Genomic DNA, 10,413 nt, shown 5'->3' with positions numbered 1-10,413 from the left:
AAACTTTTTAAATAAAAATTTGTGGGAGATAAATTTTTAAAGAGAATCATTTTTTAAAGAACCGGGGTTTTGGGTTTTCTTAAAAAGAAAAAGTAAGAAGTAGGGTTTATGGAATAAGTGACTATTTATCTTTTAAACCGGTTTTGAGAATTACGTGAGTAATAGAGACCTTTTTTAAACAAGATTTTCTGGATAGGTTTTGTTTTTAATTAAAAAAGTGGCGGTTGAAGATATATTTAGTTTTTTCGGTGAGAAGAGTATGTGTAAAAAATTATGGCAAATGCAAAATTTGGAGTTGAAAAAATTAGTTGGAATAACAATCTTGAATTCAAGAAGTTAAAAATTCAGGATTTACTACTACAATAGGGTTTTGCTAGTAAGAAGCCTATGACAATGACATATGATGAATGGGAGGACTTGGATGTTAAAGTGAGAAAAGTCAGAACAATAACCTTATGGACCAAATTGGAATGTATGTACATGTCCAAATCTATAACCAATATGATTTATCTAAAGAGACAATTGTACATATTGAAGATGAAAGAAAGTACAAGATCATAGATCACATAAATGTATTTAATAATTTTATTTTTCAATTAAACATTATATATTTCAATCATGATAGTGAAGATAAGACAATTACATTGACGTGCTCACTAAGTGAATCTTGGGACTATTTTGAAACTTCTGCGAGCTTGAGCAAAAAAGGAACCCCTTGATTTTGTTGTTGTTGTTGGATCTTCATTATTTGAATAAATGGGGAGGAAATCAAGTGTTGAAACCTTGGCGCCATAAGTAATGGTGGCTAGAGGTAGCTCAATAGAAAGAGGAGACAAATCAAGAGGTTCTTTTAGGTCTAAGTCAAAAGGAAAAAAGAGAAAACCTATGAGCCTTCCTTCGCTCTGCAAGTGGAATCCTATGAGCTTAAGAGCTTGAAGGACATAGAAGCAAAAGTATAACAACTCCAAAGCCTTAAGTTCGATGAGATGATCTTTCACGTGTATGATCCTACAAGAGTGTGAAAAAGTCATTGTGCTAAGTTGCACTCTTCCTGGGCCTATCGATCTTACTCTAGATTAAATGAAGAGAAGATAAATAATTGCTATAATGCTTCTTGATCACATGCACCAACAAAAGAGGCAGGGCCTTCCAGTGCAATGCTAGAGCAGAGTGTTACGGAGGAAGGAAAGCAACAGGAAGTGCCTACTCTAGTGAGCATCAAGTATAAGAGGAAGGCTGCACATAATCTAGAAGTGGTGCCAAGCTATAAGTTCAAAGTTGATATGATTATTCTTAGAATGGCCATTGCAGTGGAAAGGAAGAGAGAACAACGAGAGGAAGAGAAGAGCTAGGATGAGAAGAGAAAGAAAGAGGAAGAACAAATTTAGAAGGCAGAGAAAGAAAGGGAATACATGCAAACACAAGAAGAATTGAAGAAGAAGGAAGAAGAAGAAGCGAGACAGAAGCATCTTCAGGAATAACAACATAAACAATTGGAAGAAGATTAAAACAGGAAAAAGTGGGATGAAAACTTCGAACAAGAAATTGGGGAGTAGATACAGGCCTGGGTTATGGAGATTGAGCGGGAGGAGGTGAATCAAGAAGCCAACATTTTGCCCATTAAAGAACAAGCCACTAGGAAGGCTTCACCTCCTCTTACAAGTGGCCATATTCCATTAAGTGAAATGGAAATGTCTCCTCGAGATGATGAAATGGCCATGGATATTTCCAACTTGACATTTGATTAGGTATAGACAAAAATAATATAGGAGAGGTGGAAATATTTTCCCAATGACCTGGTTCATCTTGCTTCCATCCATACCGAGAGGGTGATTGTGAGCGATACCAGGAGGAATGCAAATATAGTTGCAGCATCAAATCTAGCCTTTGCACGAGCTGTAAAAGTGAAGACAAATTTTTTGATGGAGGAGAAAATATAATTGGCAAAGGACTTAGCTACCACACGACAACAAATCGATCATTTCCAAGATGACAACCAAATATGATATTTCGTTGATTCTCACTTGGAGGATATTTGGGCAACGATATGTGGTGAAATCGAGTCACTAGGAGACACCATGAGACAACTTTATGAGGAAATTATCACCCCTCAGGAGGATGTAGTTTGTTATGCAACCAATTCACAAAATAGAAGAAAGAGATAGATCAAAATGTAGCCTCTTCGAGGGGGAAACCTCCTTTACATTACACAAATGAACAATTCTTGGATGAACCAAATGACAAGACCTCCTTTCTACATATAGGAGTCTAAGGGGTCACAATATAATTAAAGCCGACATAAAAATAATAGTGTAAGGACACAACAATAAAAATAGTGGGCTTCTATGGGGCACAATGATAACAATATGGGGACAACATGGGCACAACAATAACAATAAGGGGTACAATGACAATAATAATAAGGGAATACACTAGTATTTTAGGGACCTAACATGCCCCTCTCCTTTAAAAAAGTGTTGTCCTCAATGCTTGAGTAGTTTTGGATGCTTCTGTATAAAATTATCATCCTCCCATGTAGAATCTTCAGTGGGTAAGTCCTTCCACTTGATGAGATACTCTGAAATTGATCAATTTCGTAGCTATCAAGTTCTTGTTTCTGTGAGTGCTTCAATTTCCAATATGATTTTTCCTTCCTCATCAAGCTATCACAATATTGTTTGAACTGGGAGCTTGACACCTATAACCTTCTTTAAGAATGAAACATGGAAAACTCGGTGCACTCGGGAAGATGCAGGAAGTTCCAATTTGTATGCCATAGTACTAATCTTTTGAAACACCTTGTACGGGCCATAATACTTTGGTGATAATTTATTATCCTTCTTAGCTTGCTTGAGGGACATTTGTTTGTATGGTTGTAGCCATAGAAGTACCTAGTCACCTACATCAAAACTTCTTTCGCAGCAATGTTGATCTGCGTGTTGTTTCATTCTATTTTGTGCCAACGTGAGGTTATCCTTTAAGAGTTGGAGAACTTTTTGTTGATGCTCGATGTGATCTTCCACTGCTTGAACCTTAGCATTTTCTCTTAAAAATGATGTGATGTTTGGTGGATGATATCCATAAAGCACCATAAATGCGGTCATTTTTGTTGCATTATGGAAGGGAGTGTTATACCACCATTTAGTGAGAGGCAACTATTTGATCCATTGTTTCTATTTATCAGTTACAAAGCAACAAAGATATCCTTCCAAAAATTTGTTCACTATCTCAGTTTTCCCATCAGATTGAGGATGATAAGATGAGCTATAAGCTTATTGAGTACCCAGACAAGAAAATAATTATGTCCAAAAATTTCCAGTGAAAATAGGATCTTTGTCACTTACAATAATCTTTGGGTTTCCATATAGCTTTTGAATTGTTTCTATAAATGCAGTAGCAGCTGTATTGGCTTTAAAGGGATGAGATAATGCACAAAAGTGTGCATACTTGGTAAGTCTATCAACTACCACCATGATGACACTCTTTCCTTCAGACTTGGGTAAACCTATGATAAAATCCATTCAAACCTCCTCCAAATGTTAACTTGGAATGAATAAAGGTTGTAATAGACTTGGGGTCTTAATTGTCTCAACTTTATTTTGTTGGAAAACCAAACATTTTGCCACAAACTTTTGAATATCATATTTAAGGCCATCCCAAAAAAAATACTTCTTAACAATGTGGTAAGTTTTTAAAAATCCTGAATTCCCTCCTAAGGAAGATGTGTGCAATTCCCTAAGAATATTTTGTTTCAATTGGGAATTCTTATAGAGGTATAAGTGATCTTTGTACCATAACGAATCATTTTTCCAGTTAAATGTATCAGATGTACTAGGATCTTGCTGCAAATTTTGAATGAGTGCCCACATTTCTTCGCCATTCTTCCATTCATCCCTTGCATCGTTTATCCAATCTTGTTGGATAATAGAAATGGCACAAAGCAATGCTTCCACATCCTCATCCTTTCTTGAGAGTACATATGCAACAACATTTTGCTTCCCTTTTTTGTAGATATGTTGGGCAGTGGATCCCCCGCGTAACGGTTTTGGGGCTTAAAGCCCACAATTTTGGGTATCGGTATTGTAAAGGCTCCGTGAAGTGCGCAGAGCGCGAAGTGTAATGGGTCAAGTCGAAGGGTAGTCCGCCCTAAAATATTATAAATTAATCTAGTATGTGTCAGCCTACCCATGGTCCATGGACCATGGGAATGTATAAATAAGAGTGAGGCTCTAAGTGTAGAAGGTAGCTTTATGTGATGTTAAAAAGTAATATGGTTTTCTAAAGGCGGTATTCGATCAGAGTTTGTAAGTCCGAGTTTGGGTTGTAGTAGGAAATAGAAGCTCCGCAAATTTGTGCGTGGAGGCCTAGTAGAGTCCGCAGCTGTGTGCGCGGACCCCTGCAGCGGTGTGCGCAGGGTAGGAAGTAGATTGTAACTGGAAAAGGCATTAATAAAGATAAGTTGGTTTTGGACTATTGCATATCTGTTTCTCTATTTTGGTTTATGCATCTGTTTATGGTTTATGATTTCACGCATGTCTGTTTATGTTAAATGGTAACTGAAGGCATTGGGCCTACTTAATTTAATTCAAGATCTATAATAATACTAAGCACAGGAAGGGTAAAGAACGTTCGCGCTCGTCATCCTAGCAGCGCAAAGGTAGTTGCACTGAATCGACGGCTGCTCGAAAGTAGCGCAACATGTAGGATCGGTTCGCGAACTTTCCAAAACTCATCAAAGACATCCCTAGGGTGCAGAAGCCTGGTTCCAACACCCTCCCATACTATCTCGGGTGATACCTCAGTCCGCACTATGCGGACTGTTGCTGAAAGGGCTGGTAGTTTCAAGATTTGTTTGGTTAAAACACTTCTGAACCTGGGTCAGGCCCCAATAAGCCAACAAATGGTTCCGTTGTCGGGACCGGGATCAGCCTAAGCGATGTCTAATGTCGGAATGCTGGAACCCTAGGAAGAAAGAAATTGAATATTGGTTGGATCAGAAGCTTCACGAGTTCGTAATACAGGAAAACTAATCCCCACAGATATCCGAGAAGAGGTGGTTGGATCACTTCATATATATGGAAATCCACGAGATCTTCTTTGCAACCTTCTCCTCAGAGCTGTATGATTGGATCGTGAGGCTAGCAAACAACCAGGGAAGGTGCAAGCTCGATCAACCGATAGTGTGGACTCTAGAGTTGGTGTGCAGGCTAGAGGCATCTGAAGATAAGATTGCGCGGGCCATAGACCATTGGCTGGATTGGATAATAGGAGGGTTTATCACTAAATTTGCGATAGGCACTACTGTGAGCTACAACGAAGCAGAAAGACGTTTTCTCAAGGGACCGCGAGGTAAGTACATAAAATCTTTGAATACCTGGATTAAGATGTTGTTATGTGAAAAACGGGTGAGGAACCGAGAAATCGGCCTAACACATAAGTACCAGTAAACTTCTGAGGGGCTACGATATGTCCTCCTCTCCGTAGTCCGGGTCACAATAGGGGGAATTTGAATCTCGGCCTTTCGAGTTTCATCGATTTCAAATTTCTTGGATTAACCAATTGGGCTACCCACCCACCCCACAAGATGCAAAATGTGTATTTTTTGTAGAGCGTTTAAAATTAATATTTTTTAGTGACAATTTTTTTTGTATTGAAGTATTACTTAACGACATATAATATATAAAAAATCCTAATCTCAAAATATTATTCTTATTAATTTTTTTTAACTTTGTAAAAGAAAAAAATCATTATAAGAACATTTCAAAGAAAAACAAAAAAACAAGTTTGAAAACCCATTAAAAAACAAACATATTAGGATGGAAAACAAGAAGAGAAATAAGACAACTTAAAAAATGTTTAAATAATTTCGAAATCAACATGAAAATCAATAACATTTTAAAAAAATGATTATACTTGATGCATAGGAAAATTTAAAATATAAAAAATATGCTAAAAAAAGTGTCTTATGAATCAACACTTTTCAAAATTGGAGGATTTTTTGCTACCTCTAAAATGTGAGAAATCAATATAGTTCTTGTTTGATAGGTTAATTTGTTCCTAAGACAATGTGTATATGAAGATAACACGTTAATCATTATGAAAGAGGAGGATGAAAGCTTATAGCTTGTGCACGATATATGCTTTTATGTAGGTACTAAAGATGAGAACCTAAATAATGGGAAGGTCAAGGATGGAACCTGAGACTTATCAATTATAAACTCTATGTGTTACAATTGTGCCCAAACTTTGTTTGTTGACAAACTCTGCAAGCTAGGTTAGTCTTTTTCATAAGATATTATACGTGAAGAATGGAAAACTAAGGTAGTTGAAAACACCTTTCAAGTACCTTGAGAGCAGTGAGAGTAGTATGTCAATGCTATGACCTTCGTAGAGCTAGTGAAGACATTTTTTTAGAGCTTCGAGATCTATATGATATGTAATGAAGCACTTAAGTTGTAATTCACATCTTATTAATGGAGTGATTATGTTGTTGAAGTAGACCTAAAGATATATCCCAAATTCATTGAATTCCATAATCAGGTTGTGCCTTGTCATCTTTCTTCTTGTTTTTCTTTTATTCAATTCTATCTTTCAAATGCTCATTGAGCCTTATAGTTTAAGCTAAGTCAATTCACACTAATAATTGTTCCCAAATCAGTGAGAAATTTTAGATCAACATTACAATTGTTATTCTTAATGATGATATGGAATCTAAAGCATTTTCATCAAGCATAACTCAAATAGTAGCTCCTTCCACTCTCAGGATAACACCACAAGTTCTACCCAAACTACACCTCCATCTATAACAAGGAGATGTTCAAGGTTGTAGTCAACACTAAGGGTATAATAGACATCACAACAAACTCTAGCTACTCCTTCAGTTGTAATACTTGGAGAAAGTCAATAAAGCTCAGTGGGAAACATTACTTCTTTGGACCCAACTTTGTGAAGCATGTTACTTCACAAAAAAATGAGTTCAAGTGAGTTGTATAATGTTCATACAACTAAATATTATTAATATTTTATTTATTTTCTCAAGTTGTTGATCCATTGTCATTTAAGGAAGTAGTATAAACGAAACATGGGCTCAAGCCATGGAAAAATAAATTGATGATAATGAAAATAATCACACATGGGAGTTAGTGGATTTGGCTGAAGGTAAAGATGTGACTAGTGTGACACTTATTTATAAAAACAAACATAGTGTTGGTGGAAAAGTGCAGAAGCATAAGGAAAGGTTAGTGGCTAGAGTTTTCACACAACAACTAGGAGAAGATCACACTGAAACTTTTGTTAGACTGTTGAATGATAAGTAGATACAATAAGGAGAGCGTTGACCATTGTAAGACAAAAAATATATTCTATTTATGAAATAGATGTAAAGACTACATTTTTTTTAAAATGGTTATCCAAAGGAGGAAGTGTATGCGGAAGAACCACAAGGCTTTGCAATTATGGGCCATGAAAAAAAGGTTTGCATGTTGAAGAATGGATTGTACAAACTTAAACAAGCTCCTAGATATTGATACATGATACATCTAGAATGACTCTTATTTGATTCGGGATGGATTTCAAAGAAGCAACAATGACACTATCCTGCATATCGAAATCAATGAGCAAGGAAAAATTCTATTTGTGAGTTTATATGTGGATGATTTGATATTAACTTGTAACTTTTCTATAAATTCCTTCAAGGAAGTAATGAAAAGTGAATTTTCAATGAAAATTTTGAGGATTGTGAAATATTTTTTGGGCGTTGCGGTCCATTAATATAATGTTGGAATTTTCATTTCACAATCTAAATATGTTGGTGATGTCTTAAAAAGATTTAACATGTTGAATTGTAAAGCAGCCCCAACACCAATTATGACAAATTTGAAGTTGAGCAAAGAAGATGATGGATAAGTGTTGATCCTACATTTTTCAAAAGGTTAGGTGGGAGTTTAATGTATTTAATTGCAATAACATTTTGTATTGTATAATTCCAATTTCAAGATTTATGGAGTCTTCAAAAGACTCTCATTAGTAGGTTGGTAAAAGAATGATGAGATACGTGAGTGGCAAAAATTGTTTTGGAATTCTGTATTCCACTATAGATAATTTCAAGCTCATTGGATATATGGACAACGATTGTGCTGGAAGAATTCATGATAAAAGAAACACATTAGGTGACACAATCTATTTTGCTACACGTGTTGTTTCACAGGCTTAAAAAAAACAACCAATTATGACACTTTCTTCCATTGAAGTTGAATATGTGGTAGCAACTAGTGTAACTTGTTAAGTTATTTAGATGCGAATGAAGTTGGGAATCTTAATCCATGATCAACATGAAGCCATTTCAATATTTTTTGACAATAGCTTAACCATTGGGTTGTAAAAAAATCATGTTTTTCATGAAATAACTAAGCATATTAATACTATATATCATTTTATTATAGAGCTTGTTAACACTATAGAATTTTTCACATATTTTAGTAAGTTTGAGGATTAGTTTTCTAACATATTTAGAAAACCATTGGAAAAGGACACATTCCAATATTTACAGAGTTGTTTAGGAGTTTTGAGAATGCAAATTTATACATCTCCAAAGAAGTCCAATATTTACGGAGTTGTTTAGTACTTTTGAGGATGCAAAGTTATGCAAGTCCAAAGAAGTTTGAAACAATTTTTTTGTGATTCTTAGCACTTCATAATTAGAGGGTATTTAGGAAAACATTTATTATTCACAACTAAGCAATTTTTTGTTTCTCATCTAGTGATTAACCAACTATCGCCTAGATAGTTTTGTCCTTTATGGTAGCTTCTAACCACTCATTTAAGTTACTCTAATGGCCACTTTTTTTTTTCCATGTTCTACAAGTTAAGTGCCTTCTAATAGCTATAAATATACATGACATTGTAATTTGTTCCAATCTAGATCAATCAAGAAAATTTGCCTTTTATGTTATAGCATGGCGTGTTATGTGTAGACAACTTATGCTTTTATTTGTTTTGATTGTGCAAGTTAAATCATCTTTTTCACTCCATTCTGCTCCTCACTTAGATATTTCATTAGAAATTACCAAGTAATTGGGAGAGTAACTAGGATATATTTTCTTCTTTTTGTTCCAAAGATTTTATTTCACATATTTTTCCTTTTTTCTTCACGTTCAGTTTTACTCTAGGCTTCTTCAATATTAGATTGTTTCATTGTAATATTGTTTTAGTTAGTTTTTTTCATTTGCTCATTCCTGAGCTAGTGTTGATTGAATTTTTCTATCATCTGTAGTACTGAAAATAACATCTTTGTTTTCTTTTATCTTCTCAGCTTCAACAACTTTGTTAGTTGCCTCTACATTTTCTATTCCTTATATTGTTCTAGTGATAAAAATATTTCCTTATCTACTTTCCTTGATCATGCATGGGCTTTGCAAGCCACTCTTGAAAAAAAATTGACTGCAATTTGCTTCAATCTCTTCATTGCAACTCTTCCAAAGTATTTCTCATGAAGATCGACTGCAATTTGCTTCAATCTCTTCATTGCAACTCTTCCAAAGTATTTCACATGAAGATCGACTGCAATTTGGTTCAATCTCTTCATTCCAATTCTTCTTCTGAGTATCACCACTGTCCACAAACGTTTTGCTGTAAGGCTTTTAAGATATGAAGGGATACTCATTTCCGTAGTACCACAAAAACTAAATATATCATTCTACCTTAATGTTCCTTATGTGATTGGGGCGATTCCTATTTCCACCACAGAATTTTAATTAATGCCCCCTGACATGTGCGGGGGATAGGGAAATATAACGCTCGCCGTTTTTTTTTCTCCTCCAGACATGACGGGGCGCGTTATATTTCCTTATCCCCGCACATGTCAGGGGGCATTAATTAAAATTCTGTGGTGGAAATAGGAATTTCCGGTGATTGGCAGCATATAAATATGGTTAGTGTCAGGACAATGCGCGTGGAAACCGTGGGATATCACTGTAAGGACGAGCCAAGAGGGAAGCACGCAAACCGAGTGAAAGTCTATGAATCTTTCAACCTAAATTATAAAAATATTTCGTCTTTCACAGCCACTCTATGAGCGTTAATTAACTTATCGGGAAGGAACATCGTTCTTAGTCATGCTGTCTCTATCAATGAAAGTGCTTGACTATGTACTTTTCACTGCAATCCAAGTATAAAATTTGTCGTACAAATAAAAGAATCGAATGATTAAGCTTTTATAATTTTTAGCAAATATCTGATCATATGATTGATTTTTTCCCATAATTTTTAGCAAATATCTAATCATATGATTGATTTTTCCTTTTACTTGCAATCTTATTAAAATTTTCGAACATTAACATTTTTTAAAAAATACAATTTAGTTTTTTAATAGCAGCCAGAGATGGCTGTCCTCACTGTTGGTTTGACAAACTGAGT

Source organism: Pinus tabuliformis, chromosome 2_2 (genome assembly GCF_031772625.1).
Source record: "Pinus tabuliformis cultivar Carrire ecotype Pingquan chromosome 2_2, CPIR1, whole genome shotgun sequence".
Taxonomy (NCBI): domain Eukaryota; kingdom Viridiplantae; phylum Streptophyta; class Pinopsida; order Pinales; family Pinaceae; genus Pinus; species Pinus tabuliformis.
The sequence above is the reverse complement of the archived record's forward strand: the minus strand, read 5'-3'. Positions refer to the sequence as shown.